Below are 27,557 nucleotides of genomic sequence, written 5' to 3'. Positions count from 1 at the left end.
CTATGAAGTATTTACACCTATTTTACAGATAGTTTAACTGAGACACAAGGAAGCTAAGTGACATGCCAAGAATCTGCTGGTGACAGCAAAGGGAATAGGCAACCGGAGTCTTGTCTGTTCTAATCATTGGACTCTTTATTTCAGGAGAAGAGTAAAGACCTGTCTCTCAATAACTTCTGCTGGAGGATTTACATCTGGGTCAGTTGCCCAGTAGGGGCTATTATTGAGTTCCTCCTTACTGAAGCTAATGCTGGTGAGACCAGTACCATGTTCCATTATATTTCTCAAAAAATTGATGGTTTAGAAAGCCATTAAAAATAATTTCTTAGCCATATTACTTGACAAAATTCTTGGTTTTAATTTCACATGCTGGACTTAACTCTGCTTCAGATAAGACCTTTTCCCACCAGCAGTTCCATCCAATCCTAGAGTACTCTCTTAGAGAGGGAGAAAAGCAGAAATGGAAATCACTTATCTTGGTCTAAGCCAAGGCCCACAGATTACTCTGCTGTTTTTAAAGGCACTTACAATATTCATAATGGACATATAGCCAGGTGTACCATAAATCATGGGAGTACAGCTTTAGCTGAATCTTGCAACAACCGAGAATCGTCAGGTGTCACCCTGTCATTGTTGCTGTGATCATCTCAATCAGATTTTAATTTTTTTTTAAAGTAAAATGTAAAACGGAAGGGCTTGTATTTTTGGAATCATGATACAGGATCTTATCCATTGCTACCATTGGCATTACAGCTATAAACTGCATAATTATGCTGCAGCAGTATGCTGTTTTTGTACAGCCCTCTAGATTGTGTGAATGAGCTGCAGGATGTGCTATCAGATGCTTCCTCTACCTTGGGGAATTCAGTCTTGGCATGAAATTAATCTCTTACAGCTGCTTTGATAGAGCAGGTGAAAAGTGAAAATAATCATCAAAGCTCCATAGCTGCTGCTAATTGTATGAAACCTCTGAATATGCCTGTACCATAGGTCTCTAGCATAGCTTGTGATTCACTGAAATGACAGTGTTTAAAATAAAGAGCAGCACCATTTTCTTCTTGAATGGCTGCAAAGGCCAACTAGTCAATCACACAGCTTTAAAGAGTCCCTGATATTCTCAGTGCAAGCTTTGAATTAATTGCTTATTCAACATGCTCAAAGTCCTAACATGCACAACCTGGGCTACCCAGAGTATGTAATGAGGCAAGAAGAAACTATTTCTCAATCTATGATATAGGACAGTGGCTCTCAACCTTTTCAGACCCTTTCAGGAGCCAGATTTGTCTTGTGTACCCTCAAGTTTCACCTTACTTAAAAACTATTTGCTTACAAATCAGACACCAAAATACAAGTGTCAAGGACACTATTACTGAAAAATTGTTTACTTTCTCATTTTTACCATATTATAAAATAAGTAGAGTATAAATATTGAACTTACATTTCAGTGTATAGTAAGTAGAGCAGTATAAACAAGTCATTATTTGTATGAAATTTTAGTTTGTACTCACTTTGCTAATGCTTTTTATGTAGCCTGTTGTAAAACTAGGCAAATGTTGATGAGTTGATATACCCCCTAGAAGACCTCTGCATACCCATGGTTGAGAACCACTATTCTGAAACCTCATATAAGGTAGTGATACATAAGCTTGATAGAAGTGATACACAGTAACAGCATGATCTGTCCTTTTTAAGGAGGCATGGAGCCTGGGACCGTCCAATCGCTGTTCCTTGAAATGGTCCCTTTAAGGAAATAAGTATTTTTTTTGAAGCAGAAAACTAGCTGGGTAATGGGGCCAGGTGTTATTCAGATAGTTTCCTTCTTAACATGATAAAACCCAGCTGCAAGGTGACTGATGTAAGGAAAGAAAGCAGATAGCCTAGCGAGGAGAATTACAGGGAAGTATTGAGTCAGGAAAGAAGCTTTCTGGAATATGCACCAGAATCTGAAGAGATTGGGGGCTGTAAAAGCCTGCCTGAATCACAGCACATCCCCAAGAAGGAGGGCTGAGGGGACTCTGAACCAAGGTGTTGAAGTGTGAGAGTCTCAGGATTAAAGTTGTCATCAACGGGAATATGGATGGTCAGGCTTACTGCTTAAGGCAAGGGTGGTCAGGCCTAGGGGTTAGAGCTGGAATCAGGAATAGAGTACAGCTGGGAACAAGGCAAGCATAAGAGAGATCATAGCTGTGGCCATGTGTATTGAATAGCCAGATATTAAATCTTGCTGTTAAGCAGCCAGGTGGGGTTGTCAAGCAAGTAGCCTGCCCTGCTGTAGCTCAGCTGTGCTTATAGACCCCCTTTAGAGTGGGCAGGGGCAGTTATGAGCCCTCATTCCTGACAAAGGGAGGCTCTGTGGAATGGGGCTAGTACCTGGATAGAGTGCACTGTGGAAGCCTACTCAAACTGTGGCCCAGCCCCAGGGAAAGAAGTAGTAGAACCCCTTTTCCAAGAAGGAGTTGAGTCAAAGAACCTGTATAGGAGGAGTCCTGACCAAAGGACTCCAGAAAGGCTAGGGGCTGCAGTGGTACTGGTAGAGCTCCCTGGCTCAGAGGGAATGGGGAACATGAAGCCTTGGAACAAGGGTGAGTTGGAACTGAAGCTACCTGGTGCCCAGGTAAAGCCCCCCCTTCCAGACAAGACTTTCCCCTCATCAACCCTACCCCCTTGAAACGCACACCATCTGAGCCCCTTTGTACTCCAGCCAGAACCCCTACCTTCAGTGTAACCTTATTAGGGCAGGGTGGAAAATGATTTTCCCATCTTGTGAACATTTTCCTGATCTCAAATGTTCAGTTTTGTCCTGGTGTGAAACCTGAGACCTTTTGAAGTTCTATATAAACTCCCAACAGTCAGTTTGTTTTGAACTACAACTGAATTTTTTTCTTCATGTTTTTCTCGTCAAATCAGGCAACAGGAAAAAGTCTTGTTTGGGTTGAACAAAACATTTTCAGTGTTGACTTAAATCATTTTAGAAATGCATTTTTGGCAAATTTACTATTAGCTGAAAAAATGTCACCTAGCACTATTGACAATTCCTTTCATTGGGGAGGAGGAACGCTGCTTTGTAGGTAAAGAGGCTTGTTGCATCTCATAAATGTAGGTAGGTAGATCATGGTTTATACAGTGCTTTGAAAAATTGTAAAGTACAATAAGTGCAAAAAAATACCTAGAAAAAGTGCATTGAGCCATATCAATCATGGATGTGTGGAATTGAAGCGTACAAGATTGGGTATATGTGTCACATTTTGAGTAGAATTTGACTTGATTCATGAATGTGCTAATATATGAAATGGCTGTCTGTCAGCAGATTTTGATTCTGGAAAGCAACTAGTGCTAGAAAATTTGACAGGATAAAATTTAAATGTGTGTCTGTCATTCACTACTTGTTGGTCCTTATGGACTTTTTTTTAAAAAACAGGTATGGTATATGTCCATGTTGGCATCTTAAATGACAAACCATGATGCTATAGTTCAGAAATGATACATGCATGAGATGTGGAAGAGAGAGTACAGTAAGTAACCTTCTGTATTCTAAGTAATTTCAACAAGAGCACACTAATAGCTTCAGCAGACAGGAATAACTGTCAAACTGGTGCTGAAAAGATCCTATTAAATCAAAAGGAAAGAATATAGGCCCTCTATCAGCAAAAGCAGCTGGAATGCTCAAGTCCATTCTGTGACTTCTGAAACCTACCTCCTCAAAGAAAGAATATTGCCTCCACAATGAACTTCATGGAGCCCAAGAAGGCAGAGGAGAAGTAACAGCAGAACGGAAGCTGGGCAGAACTAAGGGCAAGTACAGCACTCCACTAGGAAGTGGGAGACCTGGGTTCGAGTCTATGCTCCAATTCATGCAGAGTGGGGATTCATATCTCGGTCTCCCACCTCCTGGGTGAGTGCTCTAACCACTAGGCCAGAGGTTCTCAAACTGTGGTCCACGAGTTCCATTCAGGTGGCCCGCGGAGAGTTCCCTCTAAGGTGCACACTGGGCGGCCGCACACGAGAATGAAGAATGAGCGTGAGATCCACAAAGGGACTTAGCCACTTAACTGCCACTTTAGGCACCTAATGCCAACATTTGTCACCACTGGGTCTTCAAACTCACTGCTCAGCTGTCGCATAACCCTATAGGTGCCTAAATTCCCTAGGCACCTGAGGTTCTGTCAGTAAAGGCCCGCAAGCACCTAAGTGGGCATGAGCAAACCCACCTAAATTCTGATACTGCCAAGATGATTGGTGGCCTTGCTCGCACCTAAGCCCTAGCAGGGTTCACAAACTAGAAGTTCCCCCACCTATCTATCCTGTTGGGCCTGATCCGGTAGGCATGCTCTGAGAGCACCTAACATGCACAAAAGATAGCCAGGCACGTGTGTCCTCAGATACCCAATAGCCTAGTGCAGTGGTTCTCAAACTTTTTTTTTCCACGGACTACTTGAAAATTGCAGAGGGTCTTGGTGGACCACATAATGATCCTTCCAAATGTTTGTACTGTTAGCTAATTATTGTAAAGCGCTTTCGATAAAAGCATTATATATTAAAAAAAAAACACCTTAATAATAACTCATTTTTTGTAAAACAAAAATAACGATTATGTGCTTTTATAATATCTGCAGTCTTACCTTTCTAATGTGATGGATGTGCCCTCTCTCCCCTGCTGTGGCAGCCCCAGAGGTGAGGCTGGGAAGGAGGGCCATCTCTCCCCGGCAGCCGCAGCCCTGGAGCTGGGGAAAGTTGCCTCTTTCTCTGGCCGCCGCAGCCCTGCACATCCCAAATTCCTCCCTACCTACTCCTCCCAAGGCAGCCACCTCACCTTACATGTGCATCTTCTCCAGGGTCTAGGCATCTAATTAGTGGAGCCATGCCTGCGTGGCTCCACTAATTAGGTGGGTGGCCCTTCATTCTCTTGTGTGCGGCTGCCCAATGCGCACCTTAGAGGGAACTATCCACGGGCCACCTGAATAGAGCTCGCAGACCACAGTTTGAGAACCTCTGGCCTAGTGGTTAGAGCACTCACCCAGGAGGTGGGAGACCGAGATATGAATCCCCACTCTGCCTGATTTGGAGCATAGACTTGAACCCAGGTCTCCCACTTCCTAGGTGAGTGCTGTACTCCCAAGGCCATTGTGGGACTCTCTAAAGCTCTCCTGTTAAAACTGTTCCACTTCATATAAGCCCAGGGGTTCTCAAACTTTTTTATGGGTGACCCCTTTCACATAGCAAGCCTCTGTTGCAACCCTCCCACCCCCTTATACATTAAAAACACTTTTAAATATATTTAACACCATTATAAATGCTGGAGGCGAAGCGGGGTTTGGGGTGGAGGTGGAGTCGTGACCCCCAGTTTGAGAACCCCTCATATAAGCCATGGATATGTATTGGGCCAGAGAGGCAGGCTGTAGCCCAGTGGCTAGGGCACTTACCTTGCAGACAGGACATCTAACTAGGGGGCTATTGGCTATAATAAGGGGTGTCACATTTTTCATGTGAGGTATGACATGGCTTAGGTGTCCAGTTCCAGGAAAGGGTTCATGGCTGAGAAACCTAAATGGAGAGAGGCACCTCCCTCTCGCCTGGCCTGAGGCACCTAACTACCTTTGAGGGGCAGAGTTTTGGCCTTGCACCACTCCTTGGCATTTACTATTGGTTAGCCTAGGTGGCTCTCTTCACTTACCTGCTGGTTTCTGTGAATCCTATTATTAAGCACCTAACTCTCCCCGTGCATTGTATAGGGAGCCTGGGTGCTTAACTTGAGGCTGAGGGCTCCATGGGGGGCCAGGGGCCTCAACACTCAAGTCCCTCTATGGATTAGGCTGATGTAACTTGTACAACATCTAGAATGAAGATGTGTGCCCTGAAACCATTCTGCTGTTCATGTCCCTTCAACCCTCAAGTCAGTTACTGGGGAGAGTAACTTTTACATGAACCTGAACCTTCTTTCAATTAAAAACTATCTTGTACTTTATGAAAGAGCAGGTACAAAATATGCTTGAGTAGAGTAGTTGTAGAGAGGTTTCTAGAATATCTAGTCAGAATAAAATGAGTTATCAAATTGTATGAGAAATTGGACTTGGTTTAAAAATATTTAATAACCACAGATGTAAAGTCTTCAAAGGTATTTTTAGCCATTTCTTGTCAGTTTTACAAGAAATGAAGAAGGAGAATCCAAGGGAGTAATTTTTGAACATAAAGTGTAATTATCATGGGTTGGGGAAGTATGGGTATTAGTATGAAGGAGGCCAGGCAACCATATTTTATTTTATAGCCAATATAATGTGGTGACAAAACACAAAGGGGGGGATAATTTCTCTCTTCCCTTCTGCCCTGAAAACAGCTGCATAAACCTGGTGCTTTGAATTTTGAAACATTCAAGTTGCCTAGAATCCCATTTAGTAAGTTGGATAGCAGTCAGGCAGGGTGGCTGAGAAGTCCTATCACTCAGCAGCATGAACACACCCCTTCCTTAGATCATCTCTCCCAAACTGATGCTGGAGAAGAAATTCCTCCTGGTCTTAATGGGTATGTCTACACTGTGTGGTAAACCCAGATTTGTGGGACCAGGGCTTGGGGACTTGGTGTTGTCAAGCCTGCACTTGAGCATCTCAATGGCATGGGTTTACAGTTGCTGGATTGGAGTGTCTCAGCCATGCTAGCACATGCATACTGCACTACTCAGGCCTTTTGATTCAGGTCTGCAGCCTGACCAGCATCTATCCTGCAAAATGGCAGGGCTTGGCCCCAAATTACTGCAGAACTTGGACTCTGAACCAACCCCCTGGCAGGGTTCTAGGAGCTTGGTCCTCAGTGCTGGCTAACCTGAGTCAGACTGATTTATGTGGATGGAAGAGGGGCTGGGGTTCAAACCTGACGCAGAGCCCAGGCTGTGTACAGTGTTGATGTACCCAGGTTCCTCACTTCCACCCATTTTGCTCTGAAGGACATCCTTCTCAAACTGACTGGCTTAATCTCCAGTGACAAAATTGGGACTAATAGCTTTTCACCAGTCTTTACAGCATATGTGGCAATGTAGACAGAACTCAGGTACTCCTACAATTGTTGTCTAACCCTACTTTGGGTGGTGGTAGACAATGTGGTGATAAACATAGCTCAGCGAATCTAGACTAAACTTTCACCATGGCAGCTCCACATGCATTAGCAGTGAATTAAAGGTCTGATTTTTCTTGATGTATACAAAACCATCCTCTAACCTCTATGGTGCAGCTGTTATGCATAGGCCTGAATTTGCTCCTTTAGTGTCAGCTAAAAGCCGCTTCCTGGACTTTATTAAGGGAAATCTTTATTGCCATTGTAGTGGAGATCTTGGCATATACAAGGGCTTTTATAATTCCAAATGAGATTAGGTCAGATCCTTGCCTCCTCATCCAGCTTCTTGCACTGCACAGACAGTACAAAGTAGCCCTCTAGTGTAACTGGGGGTTCCCCCGAAGGAAATAGCTGGGTGGTGTAAAGCTGATATACTTGCCCCTTACCACTGCTCTCCCCTGCATGTCAAGACAAGAAGATAAGCCATGGTAACTGTGGAAGTGGACAGGGCTAGCAGACTTTGTGCTTTTGTGATCCTTTGGCTGACAGAGTGGTAGACATTGTGTAGAGACAGACTTATTTTTTTTTTTAAGCCCCCAAATGAGTTCACCATACTTCAGCAATCATCATATGGAGATTTGGCAGTGCCTATTATTTTTACTTTGACACTAGTATGTGTCTCTCTTGTGACCGTTATGCGTTTGATTTAGAAATTACTGGGTGAAAATCTATGGCCTGTTTTATGCGGGAGGTCAGATTAGATGATCATAATAGTCCCTTCTGGCTGGCCTCTGAATCTATGAAAGATTCAGTCGTCTCTCATTCATACTCAGCACTGTAGTTGGAAGGCTAAAGTATGCAATTGCACACTTCATTAAAAAGGGTGGGGGGTGTGTGTGTGTCATATGTACTCTTGTGTTTTCCTGTTAATTGTTAGCAGCCACCCAACTTATAAATTAATGCAGCACTTTAAGCAATTCCATATTAACATAAATTTAGACAAGGTACACCACTTATTGGATCAACAAATAAATTTATGCATATGTTTTCAAGCCAAAAAATCTCTCTCATGTGTTGGCAGTCTGATTGATTAGAATTTTTTATAGGGAATAAGAGTGCTAATAGAATAAGTTCTCCAGATTCTCTGGATAGCTATTTAAAAACAAACAAATGTAATCATTTTAGTCAGGTATGTTGAAACAGCACTTATTAATGCTAATGCATTTGAGGTCTTTGCTGTAGCCTTTTCTGTTTGTTTGTAAAAAATGTACTTTGTTTTTAATTATCCCAACAACAAAAGAACACCAAATAAATGGAAAGTCATAAGTATCAGGCCTGACAGCTTTCAAATGAGAATGTAATGTGACTATTTACCGACAGGTGGAATGACCATTGTGTTCACTCCATCTTTTGTTATGTTAATGTATTATCTAGTTAACTGCAGTAGCTGGAGAGTGCCATTGTCCAATAAGGTTTGAAAACAAATTATTCAGTATATGAATCGTAGGGAAGCAATGTGGGCAAATGGCCAGAGCACTAGACTGAGACTCAGGAGACCTGGGTTCTATTTCCTGGCCACTGGCTCACTGTGTGATGCTGGGCAAGTCACTTCCCCTCTCTGCGTGAGTTTCCTCATCTGTAAAACAGGGATAATGACCTCAAAATCCATTATAAAGTGCTTTGAGATCTGCTGATCAAAACAGCTAGGTATTACATTTTTTTTTTTTTTAATACAATGCCCTATTTTTGCTACATGTCCTTGTAGACATAGCCTGAAATCCACACTTGGAGCTAGGACTGTGATTTCCAGTTCAAGCAGACATACTCGCACTAGCTCCATCAAGCTAGCGTGCTAAACCTGTAGTGTAGCTGCGGTAGCATGAGCAGCAACAAGTGGCTGCATGGACTAGCTGCTCCAAGTATGTACCCCTGGGGTCTGGGTGGGTTTGTACTCCGGGCAGCTAGCCTGTGTCACCATCAACTGCTGCCCATGCTGCTATAAGGACGTTATCTTTAGCGTGCTAGCTTGAGGAGAGCTAGTGCGAGTATGTCTGTACAAGCTGGGGCTCACACCCCTAGCTCCAAGATTGGATATAGCCTCAGAGATTCTAAAGCAGTGTTTCCAGTGCAGGGGCAGGAGGAGACTAATTCGGGGAGGGTCAGTGCAGAAGAGCTGTGGGGGCAGGAGGAACAGCTTGACCGCAGACACATCCTGCCTCCTGTAGCAAATATGCTGTTCCTTAGGTGTGTGTCAGTTTACCAGTGTGAAACCTGCCTGACTTTCCACTGTGCTTCCTTTTAGGGCTTGTGATGCAGCCACGTGTGAACCAGCAGCTGTAAATTCAGCCAGCAGTCTGCAAGCCCAGACTTGCCTTCTCAGTCAGGGAGTGGTGCTTGTAGCAGTCCTCCCAGCACGAGCAGCATGTAGCAGTCTGTTAAACTGCAGGGGGGAGGGGAAGGAGGAATAAACAATGAACGCAGCAAAACAGCAAATATTAAAAGGGGACAGAAAAAAAGAAACAGGAAGGGCGGGGGAGACGGGATGGGACGACAAGGGACCCAGCAAAGACAGGATGAACATGGAGCCAGTTTGTCAACACCCAAGTAAACCTATGTGCTCTGTGTTGTACAAGACACGAACACAGTCCTACCGCGCCTCCAGAGAGCTTGTACTTAGTGGCAAGCGTAGCAGCGTATGATGCAGAGAGACACAAAGGGGAACCCTACCTGATCTGTCCCCAGGAAGGATTTGTTTAAAAAGGTTATGAACCATTTTTCTCTAGTGCTTAAAATTCACTCTTTACTCCTAGCAGTTGCCATATGTGATCAAAGCACTGGTCTGAATCTAATCTTTTTTCCTGTCTTCTGTGAGTGCCCATATCTGCTGTTTAACAGGAAGGCCAAGATTTCAGAATGAAATAATGCACCTAGTCTGCTGCACAGTGATGTAAATGTGGAAGGAAAAGTGTTAATTTCAAAATATCAACCTCCAGTTTTTGCTATTGTTATCTGTAGGGATCAATATACCAAAACACTTAAGAGTACTTCAAAGAGAGAAAATGCAGCTTTCCTCAAACAACGAGAGGCCAGTCTCCAAGTTCATTAAATGGAACTCTTTTTTTTCTTTTCCCTAGCTTATTTCTTAGCAACACAATTTAGATAACAAGAAACTATTGGCTATAACAAGGATAAGGTGAGTGAGGTTATTAAGAAAGAATGAGAGCTAAAATCAAACCTCTTGGCTGAGATTTTCAAAAATGACTAGTGACTTTGAATGCCTCAATTTTTGGGTGTCCCGTGTGAGACCTCTTTTTTTAAAAAGGGAGTATGTATCAAAGGGTGGGTGCTCAGCACTTACCTTAAACGTGGCCTCATTTTCGGGATCTCGGGTTGGAGTCCCAAAAATTGAGATACTCAGGCCCAGATATTGCTGAATTCAACCTTGCATTGCTGAACTGATTTAGGAGCCTAACTATTTTCAAAAGGGATTTAGGCTCCTAAGTGCCTAACTGCCTTTAAAAATCTGGGTTCACATCATTACTGACTCTGAAAGTTTTGACCAAGATTGTGTCACGACACAGTGAGCTTGAGTCTCACTTTACCCCACTCTGGCAGTGTAAAGAGGCCTTAGAGAAAGTGTAAATTATATGTAAGGACCTCTTACAGTGCCAGAGTGGGGTAAAGCACCTTAGAGTGTAAATGAAAATCAGCCCAATAACTTTAATCTAGTTTTACCCCTGAGTAATAACCATTTAATTGGACCAGCTCTCAGGCCAGCTAATCTTTCTGCCTCCCTGTGCTAAGGGGTCGTCGCTTGGGCTCAGAGGGATCCTGCAAATAAGCAAGCGCAAGGGAGGCCTGTGGCATATCTTTCTCTTTTCCATCTCAGGCTCTCCACAGGATTTTGGGACTGGGGCAAAAGTGATATTCATGGCACTGTCTGCTCAGCTACGACTAACTTAATGCTGCTTGAAGCATCATTAGTAGGCATCCTGTCTGCCACTCCTACAAAGGGTTAGAGCTGTCTAATCAGTCGCTGCCAGGAACCATATTACCAGTACCAAACTTCTATGGAAAAAAACCTCTTCTCCCTTCCCCCCACCCCAATAATATTAGATTGGGGTAGTCTGCACTCCTGGCAATGAATCCCCTGAGAAGAAAGTTTTTCAAGGCAAACATGTAGCCTCCCTGCTACTTCGTGCTGTGAAAAGCAGCTCACATAGTCACCAGCTCAGACGTGACCGCTCTGAAGAATAAAACAAGAAGGACAAAACAAAACGTTTGCTTGCTGCCACTAAGCAGAGAGTCCAGCAGGAGGCTCCAGAAAGGACAAGGACTCCAAAGGCTTGCTTCACCTGGGTGATCTGAGACATGGAGCCTGAGGAGGCTGAGACATGGAGGAGAAGGAGCTGTAGCTGGTCCAAGAATCTGGCTGACATGCAAGGCCAACCAGCTATAGGCTCAAGATACCTTGCACTTGGAGCAGGAAAAGATGCAGCATCCCTGTTGCTCTGATGGAAGGAGGAAATAAACACAAGCACCCTGGGCTTGCTGGTCCTAAGGTGGGATCATAGAGCCCCTTTGGAGAGAGGCATACGTGTGCTCTACCATTCTTGGACATTAGGTTGCTCCAGGAGGTGGCTCCAATGTTGCCATCTCCAGCAAATTTGTTTGGGAGTCTCATTAATATTTGGTCTTTTTCTTTAAAGACCCATTTTCTGTAGTCATGTGACTGAGTGTCTGCTTTCAGATTTGATTTTTTTTTTTTTTAAAGTACATTTCTAGCCTTCATTGTTTCAGGCTTTTCTCTGAAATCATGAATCTAAAGTGCCAACACCAGAAGGCAAATAAAAAGAAACAGAAGCTACGTATTTGTAAGCCAAATTCATGACTTCAGAAATTCTGATTCTTGATTTTTAAAATGTGTAGGATTAGCAATACTGGGCTATGTGTAAGGTCAATGTTGTGGAGTTTCCTAAGAGCCCCCTATTAATGTTAGGGTAGTAATTCTCCACCTTTTTCCATGTCATGATCCCGTGCTACAGAAGAAAAAAGCTTTGGGGCCACTTTTGTAAAATTTACAAATTCTGTGTAAAATGCATTGACTCTTTATGAATAAATAATTTATTTCTAGCCACAAAAGAGTGTTTGTGACCCCTTGAAACCTCCCTCCCCCCAGGTTGTGACTCTGCCCCATCAGGCTCAGTGGTTATGTATAAGGGGAACATTGCTCAGACTGAATTGTCTTGAGAAATGTTTGTTTGTGTTTTTTGTCCCGTTCCTTTAGGACCATTACAGGGACTATGAATCCAGTAGTTTCACCTAGAGTCTGTATCCTGTCACTAATTAGATGCTCTTGATTTCCAAAGCATTCATGGTTCTAGGCCCTTCATGGTACAGATAAAACACTCCTGCTTCAAATAGCCTTGTGTATTGGTGTTAGAAAAGTGAGACAAAACTATGGCTTAGGCTCCTCCAGCCAGCAGCAGCTTCTGATGAGGCCACTGAAAACCAGCTGCTATTGCAGTTGTTCCCAGAACAGCTTTACATGGTGCAGTACCATTTCTGGGCTTGGGAAACCAGTGTCAACTGGTAGGAAAGGATCATTCTGCAGACCTGGGATGACCGGCAGTGGTGAGAGAATTTCAGGCTGGTAAAGGCAGTCCTTTTTTTTTTTTTTTTTTTAAAGAGCTGCACTGAGCTACCTCCACCAACAGTGCACCATACCCATTGAGAAGCAGATTGCTATTGCCATATGGAAACTGGCCTCCCCAGAATGTTCCTGGTCCCCAGCCAACGAATTTGGCCGAAGGAGCTTGACAGTTGGGCCCATTATCATTCAGGCATGTGATGTGGTAAATCTCTGAGACTACTGATGGCTTTATGTGCATGGGGTTCCCTAACTGTATGGGGCAACTGATGGAACCCATGTGCCTATCATTTGCCCCGGCTCCACAGCTTAGAGTTTATAAATAGAAAGGAATATTTCCCCACAGTGCTCCAAGGGCTGGCTGACCACCATGGCAGGTTTACAAACATAAATGCAGGGTGATCTGGAAAGGTCCATAATGCTAGGATCTTTTGGAACTCAGCTCTATTTATCTTTAATGAATAAAGGGCAGTTTGCCACCAGGATCACTATGGAAATTCATGCAGAGACCACTCCAGTTAGCCTGTGAGACCCAGCTTGTCCTTTGCTTCCCTGGTTAAGGAAGCCATTCACAGGCCACTTGCACAGAAGAAAGGAATTATGTAACTACCACCTCAGTAGCTGTAGAATGACAGTGTGCATTTGGCCATCTGAAATGAAGATGATGCTGTCCGTAGAATAGGTTGGAAGTTACTCGGGGGGCGAGACTTGCCTAAGGCTATAGCTGCATGTTGTATTTTGCCCAATATTTGTGAGAGTAAAGGAGAAATCATTAACAATGGGTGTGAGGCTGAGACATGAAGACTTGCTCAGCAGTTTGAGTAGCCAGCAAGGCATCCACTAGAAAACAGCAATGGCCGGGGCAATCCTGTGAGGGATGCCGATTGCTCGTGCTTTGACTCTGAGGCATGAAAATATTCTGTGGTACTTCCACCTGTTATCCTCCGGGGGAGCAGAGGGCTTGTGAGCAGCACGGTCTCTCTCTCTCTCTTTTTTTTTTTTTTTTTTTTTTTAAATTATTATAAATTGATGGTAGAAGAGGCACATTGTGGTACTCTTTATTTCCCTTGTGTCTGAGCCTTTATACGTTTGTAAAATGTACAGATTCTGTGTAAAATGCATTGCTGACTCTTTATGAATGAATCATTTTCCTTATTAAACAATTTATTGTATACCCAGAAATAAATGTTTGTTTAAACAACAATGAAAGAAAGCTTTAAATTGATGCAGTGCAGCAGAGGGCTTCAGCACACAGATGAGTCTTGTGTCTGTCTCTCCTTGTTCTTGGGCCTTCTGGTGTTCCCAGCTATCAGGGGTGTTAGATGGCTTGAAAGAGCTGGCCTCCCAGGTGCAATTGTTCTTGCTGCCCTGAGCTGGGTTGGGAATAGCATGTGGGAGCTCAGCTGCAGGGGCACAGTGTGGAACATATGCTGATGTTCCCAGTACCATATATTGTCCAGAGGATGCAGAACATGTCTGTTCTATACAAAATTTCTTTTTCTATACAAATGCCTCAGCAGGGAGTTGTAGTCCAAATACCTTTTACAGTCCTGCAGTGACTATATGTACCTCATGTAAACTGAGAATACTAACTTCACTTCTCTTCGGGTAATCACTGTCTCAATACATGGTTGACTTTTTGAATGACTGAGTGTTTTCGCTATCCGAATATGCTATGGGAGGGGAAGAAGGGTGGGGTGGGGTAGAGGCTGCAGTTGTGCCATGCTGCTGAAGACCATTTTCAGCAAGGGAACAGGGTTTGATCAGGGGAGGGGAAAGAGGAAAAATAGGTAGATGTTGATAGCTGGGGCTTTAGCATGAGACAGAAGCAGATTCCCTGGCAAGTGCAGATGCAATTTTGAAAGTGTTTTGGGAAGGTGAGGAGGGGATGCAGCAGGTGGGTCCTGAAGAGTCAGAGGCTCCTAGCTCACATTTGCCTATAATGGCTGGGGCGGTTGGGCAACTGGAACAGAATTTAAGTGGAATATGAAAATCTACATTCAGAAGTGAGTTCATATTCAGCTAAAGGATTTACTAATAAAAGAAATCTTATCACAAAACTTAAATCTAGCCCAACCACTAGGGGTTCTCAGAATTCCAATATAGGACTTGATTTTCCAGAAAATCATTTCCTTCAACATTTGTTACCACTTTTGTGCAATGCCAACTCCAGTTAGGGATTTTGTACTGTAACTTCTGTTTGTAACTCCATATTGGTCAAAAACTTTTTCATTATTTTTAAAATAATTCTCTTCAAGATTTTAGAAGAAACCAAACCTAGTTTTGACTCAAATAAATTAAATCTATTTTGTAAGGACTTAACATCACAGTCAAGTTTCCCTGAAAAAATATTCAAGGAGAACCTGTGTGGAAGCCTGACTTTCTGCAAACTCAAGCAGAAAGAAAAGGAGGACTTGTGGCACCTTAGAGACTAACCAATTTATTTGAGCATAAGCTTTCGTGAGCTAGGTGCCACAAGTACTCCTTTTCTTTTTGCGAATACAGACTAACACGGCTGTTACTCTGAAACCTGTCAAGCAGAAAGAGGCTTCAGAAAACAAAGTAAAACCAAAAAGCTTAGGAACCAATTTTCTTACATACTGCCTTTGATGGGATGTTCTGAATGTGTCCAAAAAGTGTCACTAAGCATCACTAAAAATAACATGCAGTTTCAACATTCAGGTATAATAAGTGGTAGAGGTGCAGTAATGAGTATTTTTAAAAAAACATCATAGATACTAAGGTCAGAAGGGACCATTATGATCATCTAGTCCGACCTCCTGCATAACGCAGGCCACAGAATCTCACCCACCCACTCCTGTGAAAAACCTCTTGCCTATGTCTAAGCTATTGAAGTCCTCAAATCGTGGTTTAACGACTTCAAGGAGCAGAGAATCCTCCAGCAAGTGAGCCGTGCCCCATGCTACAGAAGAAGGTGAAAAACCTCTAGCGTCTCTTCCAATCTGCCCTGGAGGAAAATTCCATCCCGGCCCCAAATATGGCGATCAGCTAAACCCTGAGCATAGGGGCAAGATTCACCAGCCAGATACTACAGAAAATTCTTTCCTGGGTACTCAGATCCCACCCCATCTAACATCCCATCACAGGCCATTAGGCCCATTTACCATGAATATTTAAAGATCAATTAATTACCAAAATCATGTTATCCCATCATACCATCTCCTCCATAAACTTGTCGAGTTTAATCTTAAACCAGATAGATCTTTTGCCCCAACTGCTTCCCTTGGAAGGCTATTCCAAAACTTCACTCCGATGGTTAGAAACCTTCGTCTAATTTCATGTCTAAACTTCCCAATGACCAGTTTATATCCATTTGTTCTTGTGTCCACATTGGTACTGAGCTTAAATAATTCCTCTCCCTCTCCGGTATTTATCCCTCTGATATATTTATAGAGAGCAATCATATCTCCCCTCAACCTTCTCTTAGTTAGGCTAAACAAGCCAAGCTCCTTGAGTCTCCTTTCATAAGACAAGTTTTCCATTCCTCGGATCATCTTAGTAGCCCTTCTCTGTACCTGTTCCAGCTTGAATTCATCCTTCTTAAACATGGGAGACCAGAACTGCACATAGTTTTCCAGGTGAGGTCTCACCAGTGCCTTATATAACAGTGCCACTTCTGAAGGGAGGGACCCTTGATAAAACACACTCCAATACTCACCTTCATAGCATATGAGTCTTTCCACCCCTTACTATGCTTATGGTTTTTTAAGAGGGTGAGTTGAGAGGGAGGCTTCAATTTTGGTGGAGTCATGGAGTTTGTTGACATATGGTCAGTTTGAAAAACTATATATATTTTAAAGATTAGAGGCATGTCCAGTTTAATAGGCATATGCTGGAGAATGTTATGGGGACTTGGAATAGAGAGCTGGTCCTGTAAGTGTAGGCATGGCAAGGCACATGTTATGGGATATAGCCCCGTGGTAGTCAATTGGCTTGTTTAATGTACTGTATACTGAATAATAACTCCAGGGCTTTATCTGTAAAACTAAACTGGTTCCTTTTATTCAAGAAATATTTACAGAGCTGTTCCAGCTGTAGTTTAGCATTCCCAGCCATGTGCACACGGTGTGTCTTCCTGGTTCCTTCTCTAAACTCTTCCTTTCTGCAGCTTCTGTTCCTCCATGTTCCATGGAGGTTGCTACACAGCTGAGCAGTAACGGGTAAGCTGAGTATGAATCTGCTGCTGCTCTTTTTCTCCTGTTCAGGAGGAGGTCTAGTTTGACTGTAGCAGGGGATAGTTTGACTGTAGCAGTGGAAGATGAGGGGAGGCACTGAGTCAGAATGTCTGGATTACTCTGAGAGAAGCATGGTATTGGGAGTGTATTGGGATCCAAACAGTGTTAAGGTCTACAGAACTGAGTTGCCTACAGCCTGAGCCATGGAATTTGAGGCAGTGTGGAACCAGGGATTCTTTCAAGACCAAGTTTAGGAGACTGTCTGAGAGAGAGCAGGAAATACCTGGTGTAGCTCTTTCTACAGAAGAGTACAGGAAAGTCAGCTGCCTAGGAAGAGCCAGAGGCCAAAAGTCTGGAGTGGAACCAGCAGAGTCCCCCTGTGCTGAGGGAACTGGGGCAAAAATCTGCAGGGTTTTGGTGGAGCAGGATGAGTCAGGAGGCCTTTGGAAAGTGTTTGGAACTACAAGATTAAAAATAGCTGTGGTGGTCTTGGCTGCTGGGTCCTTCTCCGGTACCTGTCTCATCTTGAGCAAGAGAGCATTCAGTACAGCCCTCAACTTTATCAAAACATTTCAACAAGGTCTAGTCCCCATAAAGTCACTGCCTTCTGACTCTGACCCAGGTAAAATGCGTTATGTCTTGACTGTAACAGCAGAGAGGTCCAGGATGGAATCATCAGGATGACCGAAGTCTCTCCTCAGCTACTCTGGGAGGCACTCTCTCCAGGTAAGGTGAGAGTCAAATTTGCAGGGGGAAAGCTTGATTGCTCCCCGTGCAATACCTGTTCTGTGATTAATAGATCTCACTATCCTGATGTAAAGTCGCAATATGGCACTCTTGATTTGCACTAAAATTCACTTACTCTAAGTTTGCTAAAAAGTTTTTATAATTGTATGTATTGCCACACTCATGTCTGAGTTGTACAAGCATTTTCAAGCTTTAAACATTGTTTAGAGACCAAATACTCTAATTCTGACAACTTTTAGCCTTACCATATATTTAGCTCCCTCTTCAGTAACAAATAAGCGAGCAATGGGTTCTATTTGGTTACTAATGCAGGAGGTGGTTTGCATTTTCCCCTCTGCTATTCATAAACTAACTGAGGTAATCTGGAATCACAAAACAGGCTGAACCAGGCCTGATGCAAATGAGACAGAAATGAAATTTAGGACATGAACAAGTGTAATGTAAAAAATACATCTCTGACTCTGTAAATGAAGGTTTTTGGATTGTTCTATCAACCTCATCAATATCAATTCAATTAGAGCACATCTCTGTATGATGTTGATTGCCCTCACCTTCTCATTGACCTCCAATTTGATAGTTGTAGCAATGAAGTATTCAGTCCTACAAGGCCCAGAGTGCTTCCTGCAATGTAATGATTATCCTTAACGTTAAGGGTCTGATCCAATCCAATTCCTACTGAAGTCAATGGGAGGCATTTAACCTTAATGACTATTTGGGAATTGAGGATGCTTTGTACAATACAGGAGGTGTTTGGGAGCCTTGTAAGACTGGGCCATTAATGACTAAAAATGCTGACAGATCACTTGTTAAATACAGTTTATTATTCATTTAGTTTCTGTAATCAGTGGTATATCACTAATCCAGCTATGAATGATTAAATGTAACTAGAATTCAGAGAGAATCATTTTAATGTTCTAGACTAACACTTAACTCTCACATTGAGACTTTCAGGATTCCCCTGTTCTAGATGAATATACTCTTCTTTTTTACTTCCTATCCTAACTATTGAAAAAAAGAACAGGAGTACTTGTGGCACCTTAGAGACAAACACATTTATTAGAGCATAAGCTTTCGTGGGCTACAGCCCACTTCATCCCTATGTTAAGTATCCTCACACCTTCTTGTCAACTGTCTAAATGGGCCATCTTGATTATCACGACAAAAGTTTTTTTTTCTCCTGCTGATAATAGCTCATCTTAATTAATTAGCCTCTTACAGTTTGTATGGCAACTTTCACCTTCTGTGTGTGTGTGTGTATATATATCTTCTTATTATATGTTCCATTCTATGCATCTGATGAAGTGGGCTGTAGCCCACAAAAGCTTATTCTCTAATAAATTTGTTAGTCTCTAAGGTGCCACAAGTACTCCTGTTCTTTTTTGCGGATACAGACTAACAAGACTGCCACTCTGAAACCTGTCACTGTTGAAAGATTGTAGTTTTTTGTTTCTCTCTCTTTGTGATGGAAACCCTCCCAATATAACACAGTATTTTATTTCCTGAAATGAAAAGGATATACAGCACTTCTCAGCTTTGGTTCACATATCAATGTTTGTTTTCTGAAAGAGGCACAAGGTGAGCAGTACCATAATCAGTGTCAGCTCAACGATTGGATTACAGGCATATGCATGAACAAGGGAAGAGGAAGGAGGTATGTTTAAAGGCATTTAACACAGAAACCAGTTTAAATTTTCCTTATCTTTAAAAGAATTTTTTTTTTAAATGAAGCTTCTCAGATCTTTACCAGGGTCACACTGCTAAGGCCAAATCATGTGAAGTGCTCATCACCTTTTGGACTGCCATTGAAGTCCCAGTTCAACCTGACTTCAGGGGGACCAGTCACAGGTATAAGAACTATACTCCATAGTAAATTGCAGGACCAGGCTATCCCTGAATCAAATAGACCTCTGGTATACCAGGTGAAAGTTCAGTGGTGCAGATAATTTTAAACCTAGCATTGCTTAAATATATTTGATAAGGTTTGTGAAATGTATAGAGTTTTAGAAGGTATTTGAATTAAAGCATAGTGTGTTTCAGGGGCAATAGGTGGCACAGACAAGGACATGGAGATGAAGACACTGTGACTTAAAGCTGGTAAGAGCTCACACATGGAGGGCTGTCTAATTTGGGAGCTTCATTAGCTGTCATGGGATAAGAGGGAAGGTCCTCTCATGGATCAGTAACTGGCTAAAAGACAAAAAAGGGTAGGATAAATGGTCAGTTTTCACAATGGAGAGAGATAAATAGTGGTGTCCCGCGGGGTCTGTATTGGGACCAGTCCTATTCAACATACTCATAAATGATCTGGAAAAAGGGGTAAACAGCGAGTTGGCAAAATTTGCAGATAGTTACGTTCCAAGCTGACTGTGAAGAGTTACAAAGGGATCTCACAAAACTGGGTGACTGGGCAACAAGGTGGCAGATAAAATTCAATATATATAAAAGCAAAGTAATGCACATTGAAAAACCATCCCAACTATACAAAATGATGGGGTGTAAATTAGCAGTTACCACTCAAGAGAGAGATCTTGGAGTCATTGTGGATAGTTCTCTGAAAACATCCACTCAATGTGCAGCCGCAGTCAAAAAAGTGAACAGAATGTTGAGCATCATGAAGAAAGGGATTGCGAAAATATCATAATTCCTCTATACAAATCCATGCCCATACTGTTTGGGGTTCTGGTCTACCTGTCTTAAAGATGTATTAGAATTTGAAAAGGTATAGCAAAGGGCATAAAAAAATAATTAGGGGTATGGAACACCTTTCCATATGAGGATATATTAAAAAGACTGGAACTTTTCAGCTTGGAAAGGAGACGACTAAGAGGGGATATGATAGAGGTCTATAAAATCTTGACTGGTATAGAGAAGGAAGTGTGTTATACTCCTTCACCTAACATAAGAACCAAGGGTCACCCAATGGAATTAATAGGCAACAGATTTAAAACTAACAAAAGGAAGTACTACTTCACACACTGCACAGTCAAGCTGTGGAACTCCTTGCCAGGGGATGTTGTGAAGGCCAGAACTATAGCAGGGTTCAAAAAAGAACTAGGTATGTTCCTGGAGGATAGGTCCACTACTGGCTATTAGTCAAGATGGTCAGGGATGCAATCACATGCTCTGAGAGTCACTAGCCTCTGTTTGCCAGAAGTTAGGAGTGGATGACAGGGGATAGATCACCCAATGATTACCTGTTCTGTTCATTCCCGCTGAAGTATCTGGCATTAGCCACTGTTGGAAGACAGGAAACAGGGCTAGATGGACCTTTGGTCTGACCCAGTATGGCTGTTCTTATGTTTCATAGATTCTGTTCTTAGTAATGAGACAAGCTATAATACATACTGTATCACAATTGCATTTAAATTAGCATTGTTTGAATGGGAAGACTGAAAACAATAGAATAAGTTGGTTAAACTTTTTTGTAAAGGTATTTTACTTTCCGTACTTCCACACAATAGATTACCTTTTCCTACATGAGCTGTTAGTAAGGCAAAAAAGTAGCTTAATTTCCATTCTAGGAACAGCAGATGGAACTGTTTAAGTTATGCCTCTACATAATCTAAAAGAGAACAAAACATGATATTTTCACAACATGGGCAAAAATCATCCCTGATGTAATTCTATAAATTCCAATGGATGCTCTTTACCTTTGAAGGGTGACCTGATCTTCAGATACCGAATAACAGCACTCAACTTTGGCAATGTTGTCATCTATAATTACATAACGAGCCAAACTGATGCCTGGGGTAAGGATGTCAAAGCTGATAGAGTTGCGCTTGGGATGAATTTGTCCCATGGAGTCTGTAGCAAAAGTAACACATTGCAGGAGGAATGTAGGATTTCTTGTAGGAGGAGGCAGTGAAGGTAAGAAAAGTTTGTTTCTTGGGGCAGTAAACCTATCTACTTGCTTTGGATGTAAACCTCTTACCTTTTATACATTAAATCTGTGAAAATGTTAGTGGAGACCTTAAATATATGAATGATATGCTTTATTCTGCCATCTCTATTGTTTGTCTATTTTTTCCTTTTCTCAACTTTTCCAGACAACCACCACAGAGTATTTCCAAAATGTCTCTTATTTCTAAGACATTACAGCCAGCATAAAAACTCCTTGTTCCATTACTGCCACATGTAACCTCACCTAGTTCAGTACTGCTAGAAATCTTAGAAGGCCTCACAGTGGAAAATCTTTAACCCCTTATCTTCCTTTCCTGTAGTTCTTCATTTTTGACACTTAGGACACTGGTATTTCCAGACTGTCAGCCCAGACTGTACAGAGCTAGGAGCATAAATTTAAGATCCTTTCTCTTTAAAAATCTGGGCCCCAGATCCTGTCTAGCAAGCTTATAGAGGGCCTGCTGATCAGCAGGGTGGGAGGGTTTAAGCACATGATACATTTACTGTAATTTGGTAATTTAGCCCATGTTAGTTAAAGGAAAATAACTAATATTTTTGTGAAGAACTGTTGGCCAGAGGAACTTTTGGTGTGTCCTAATAAAACTGCAGTAATGGAAATACTGATGCTATATTTCACCAAAACCTTGAACTGGCATTTATGTTTCTCTTCAGTTCTGATTATCAAGGATGTATGTTAACAAGGGGCAAAGCTCCTATGCATCAGCTTTCTCCTCTTGCCTGATACAGTCAGGAATTCCATAAATTGGTGCTAGTGACATCACAGCTGGCTTCTGAAGAAACAATTGTGAGGTTGAAAATGCTGGCACTTACTTATGAAATTTAAGCATTGTAACACCAGGAGGGAAAGCAAATATTGATAATAAGGCTTGGAGCAAAGTCACTTTAAAATAAATGTTTTCCCCAGTACAGTGCTGGTCCATTTCAAGGGCATAGTCAGGGCTAACATACCTCATTGTTTCTTTTACTACGGCATTAACAACTACTAAATTGTAATATGTACCCTAATTAATTTAACAGGAAATCTGGAAAAGGTCTTGGATGATAGTGACCTTTCTATTTCTTCTGTCACAGTTCCTTTTCATCCTTGTTACAGCTTTGATTAAACTGTAAAAGAAGCTGGATATATTGATGGTGCAAGTGCCATCCTTCAGACCAGAGCCTGGGCAGAGGATGATGTAGTTCTCTAATCTCAGCTGTGGCTATTGGATTTATTTCAGTGCTGCATTCTGCATCCACAAATGATATTCATGGGGGACTGAATGGGTCAGGGAATTGGTAATAAGCGATAGAGCCTCTCACCTCTAGGTTACTGATCTGAGTCAGCTCTGACTAGTGGTTACCAAGAGCAACTCACATCTGTGGTGTGTCTGATCGATGTAAAATGAGTTGGTGGTCTCAGCTCAACAAACTGGCATCCTTGTTGGCAGTTTCAGCAGTCCCAGGATTTATATTTGCAAGAACCTTTTCCCCCTGAGGCATTCTCTCTAGCAGGTAAAGGCACATTATTAGCAAGTGGTAATGGAGATTCTTGTGCAGCATTTACTATGTACATACCAGGGGACTTGAGTTTTCATGGAGTTCAATCGAGCACTTTTCATTATCACTAAAATTCGTATGAAGAAACAAAAATCCAAAATATATTCTTGGAGTAGTTTAAGAGGAGGTAGGTAGCTTTTCAATCCCCTCTGCACTGCGTAGCTGTAAACTGAGAGGGACTCAAGGGGTGTGTGTGTGGGTGTGTTTTTAAATGACATCAGTGCCTGTGTATACAGAAGGCTTTGCTATCCATAGTGCTGGTTGAAGAATTTGTTAAATTGCTGAATTTCAGCCTTTTTTTGTTTGCAAATAGATTGGCTCTTAAGAATCTGTACAGTTGTAACTGGTTCAAAATATTTCAACAATTTCATCCTAAAAGTTGCTTTGGAACAGATTTTGCTATTTGTTACTCTCTCCTATGGTATTGTTTCTGTACTCTAATTGGATGAGCCACTAAATATGGACGGGGGGTGGGGGGGTATTTAGGACCTTCATTCTCTCCAGGAGAGGGTGGAGCTGTTTGTAGGCTTGGGAGGAGCTAGGCCATCATGATTAGAACATGCTTAGGTTATTTTAAAATTTCCTTTCCAGTTCTGTGCAGTCCCTATTATGAAGCTTGTGGATAGCTCCTTGCATGGCTTATTTAAATTACTCCGTGCCATGGATTTTTGTACTGCCCTAACTAGAGGGTGTAACATACTCATCTCACTTAACTGCATTAGTGCCAGGATTTTGGGCTGGAGTTTAAGGAAACATCTTGAATCCACTTGATGTTGTCTGATGTTCACTTAAAATGTCATACTTACTAAGTGCATTTATTGAACTTACTGGTGTCCACTTCACCACAGTTATGTCTCAGATAAATTAATATTTTGTGGCAGAGGTATGTGTGCATTGTCCTTGTGGTTTCGTCCGATCTTTATTATAATCTCTTTCAGTGCTATAAGGAATATTTCTACAAGTTATTCTTTTTGTAACTGCACACAGTAAATGGAGGGGCTGTGCTTTAATCACCAGAGAAGATGTTCATATGGGTAACGCAATGGACTCAGGATATCTGGGTTCTTTTCCCCAGCTGTGCCACAGATTTCAGCATAACTTTTGACAATTTACTGTGTCCCTGTTCCCCATTTGTCAGATAAGGAAGTAGTATTATCACCATCTCATGGGAGATGTTTTGAGGAGAAATTGTTAATGCATGTCAGGTTTTAAGAACTAAAATAACATGCAACAGTTTGCTGCTGCTTCTGCTGTCAGTTCTATAATTTATTTTATTGGCCTTTGTTTAAATGGCTGATACGCTGCTTCCACTTGCCTCTCTTGAAACACAATGTATTTAGTGACAATACATACCTGTTATGGGCCTGAAATCTTTTTTTCATCAAGAGTCAAAAGAAAAAATATAAATGAAATATGTCAAATAGAAATGTGATTTCTAACTTGCCAGAAAGTTCATATTCTCCCCCCCCCCACTTCCTCCAGTTTTACTTACAAGTAATATGATCTACTAAGTCCCCCGCCCCTTGTAACTAAATGGTTGTCAGCTTAGACATGTCAGGACATTTCCAGTGAGATGCTCAGATAAAAACTGAAATTGCCTATACCAGCAAAACAGGAAATGTAAAAGTAGCACTTACCACCATGGCACTTTTCAAAGCACTGGTAGAAAATTCACACTGTAGATGAGTCTACATCAGTTCCTCCTCTGCACTCTTTCAGATCATGTATAATGCTTATCAAAGAATCTGATAATGCAGCTAGATCTCTGTAGTGGGAGGCCATGCTGTTACACAAATATACACCTACAATGCAAGTGTGGAAGAACCCAGTATGAAAGGCTAAGTGGTGTTCTGGTGTGTTCAATTACTGGGTGATAGAGAGCTAAATTATGGGACTACAGCACTGAAAGATGATTAATAAAGTTAAAAGAAAACTCAAGTATAGCTCCAGAATTCATTTTTTTTAAAAAAAAAGCCCTTTCAAGTACATGCTTTTGACAAAGACTAACATTTTAGTCATGTAGAACAGTTTTCCCTCACCTGTCTAGGTTAGTCTCTTTTCCAGACCACTGCAGAATGTGAGCACTGCTTCTCTGATGCCCCTAAACTAAAGGCAGCATAGCCGAAATGCATGAAGTAAGATGAGATGACAAATGCTGTGTAGGAAAGGCCTTTGCAAACTGACTGATCAGTACTATTTGAAGCCATTTATCAAATCAAAATAGATAATTTCAGTTGCCTCCTTTTATAGGTATATTATTGGACATTTCCAGGCTCCATAAGTGAGTCATGCAAGTGCCATTTATTCATCTGCACTCTTTATGCCATAAAATCAGCACAAAAGAAAAAAGACAAAGATGACAAAATTCATTTGCCTTTAATTCTCCATGAAATGGCATCAATCTTCAGCCAAAGGCCAAATCAAAGTTATGCTCCTCAATCTGTTTGTCTACTTCTGTGCCTGACTTTATCATTTGTTGTGCCTAACCTTGGTTCTGTCAGATTTTATGATGATGATGTGGTGCCATTGTTTGCTGTGGTTTTAGTTTCAAAAAATTGTCTGCAGGATTTGGTCCTCTCTAGTGTACTGTACTTTTGTAAATGAATTGTATTGGTCTAAAATGCCGTGGGAAGAGCTAACCACCCTGATTAAGATTCCATCTGAGATCCTAGGCATGTACGTGGGCTGCCAGCTCCTCCTGCCATTCATGCTGTGGCCGCTACACTTCCATTTTGAGAGCGCTAGTTTGATTAGAGCTAGTACGGGTATATTTACTTGAGATAGAAATTACTTCTCCAGCGTAGAGAGACCCTAACCATGTTTTGTACAAACACACTAAGGGATGTGTTTCTGTGGACACCAGTTGAGGAAATCTCACTGAAGTAAGTGAGTTCCCTTTCATGGAGCACTTTACAGTAGCCTACTCCAACAGACACGCCTTACTAAAGGTGCAACACAGTTGGGTGAGGTGGAATAATGGCCAAGTTTGCCTTTTAAATCCCCATCTACCCCCTGAAATAATAGGCTGTTAATGTTTCTCTCCACACTGCTGGGGTCCTTGTGAATTCTCACTCCTGGCTCCACCAAGTCTTTGTACATGGTTGAACCTGTGCCCCAAAGAGCTTACAATCTTACAAAGAAAAAAATAGTGGATGCAAGCGGAGGAGTGAGGGTACCGGAGTGAGACTACAGTGACACATGAATCTAGCACAGTTTATTTTTGAAGAGCTTCGTGGAAGAAGTGAGACTTGCAGAGGGCTTAATTTAATATCTTTGAAGAATTAAAGTAAAATGTGGACATCCAATTTTGTTTTGATGCCACCATTTTTGGTTATTTATTATTTTTCAGATAATATAAAACAAGGATGAATGCCAGTAGCCAACCCCCCCCGCCCCGATCAATTGTATACATTTCCCTTGATGTCTCTCTTCTTGTAGAATGCTACTGAAAATGTGGCGGTATTGCTATTTATTCCCATAGTCCCCTCCACCAGAATGCTCTGCATTTGTTTTTCAGAACACTGCTCTAAATTTTTCTTATTTGAAGTCAGACTCAGAAATAGCAGAACATACCCACTTGCAACTACAATCAGCAATATACCTGCATTTCAGTTTTTACAAGTGTGACCATGCTGCTGTACCTCGGAACTAGGAAGGTGGGTGTTCCTTATATTAAAATTTTCCACACAGGTGAAATTAATGCTGAATTACTTTTTACATAACCCAGTGAAGCCATTTAGGTATTATATAATGTTAGTCTGTTTCCAGGGGGTACAGAGTAATGGTGTTCACAGTCCACCAGACTTAATCGCATCCTTCGGGTCTGATATGTATTGAGATGTGCATTTCTTTGATACCTAGGTGACCAGCTAGCAGCCTGACATCCAGCGATGATTGTTGTACAGTTATTGAACAAACAACCTGAGACAGACAAAGATATGAGCAAAAAGCTAGTAAGAAATGTGTGACACTGATAAACACACTTGAATGGATCCTCTCACAAATAAACATCAGCTTACTCACCTCTTCACACACTGGTTTTTCTCTCGTAAGCCTACAGTAGCAGCCAAACTTGTCCATTGTTATACCCAGGATGAGGAATACAGAGGGCACAGGGTGCCTTGGATGAGCTTTTGGCTTCCCTTGTAAGAGAAAGCTGAGATACGAAAGTGCAACATGTGCCATTAAGAAATTGGGCAGGAGGAGGGGCGGTGGTGCTGACTGTTCTCTTAAGTTTAAGATTTTGATGTGTGTTGGAGGCTTTTCTTTTAGTGTAAAGTGCTATCAGATATCATTGGATACCTTTTTGTTCTTAAGGTCTCCAGGCTTACACTAGTGTAATTCCTTTGACCAGAGAGAGCTACTTAAGATTTACACTAGTGTAAAGGAGAGCAGAATTTGCTCTTGTGTGTGAACAGGGCGATGCACACTTGTAATGCCACTAATGCCTTGTTTACACAAAGTTG

At 41.9% G+C, this 27,557-nt stretch overlaps 1 long non-coding RNA gene across 1 annotated transcript; it reads left to right on the top strand.

Annotated features, from left to right (window-relative positions):
• Positions 1-1,807: 1,807 nt before the first annotated feature.
• LOC122465997 lies at positions 1,808-27,120 on the top strand. Its single transcript, XR_006291176.1, has 3 exons — positions 1,808-2,582; positions 26,609-26,747; positions 26,953-27,120. It is a non-coding gene; the product is annotated as an uncharacterized LOC122465997 (long non-coding RNA).
• The last annotated feature ends 437 nt before the right edge of the window (positions 27,121-27,557 follow it).

The sequence above is a fragment of the Chelonia mydas genome, chromosome 1 (assembly GCF_015237465.2).
Source record: "Chelonia mydas isolate rCheMyd1 chromosome 1, rCheMyd1.pri.v2, whole genome shotgun sequence".
In the NCBI taxonomy this organism is placed as follows: domain Eukaryota; kingdom Metazoa; phylum Chordata; order Testudines; family Cheloniidae; genus Chelonia; species Chelonia mydas.
The sequence above is the reverse complement of the archived record's forward strand: the minus strand, read 5'-3'. Positions and strand labels throughout refer to the sequence as shown.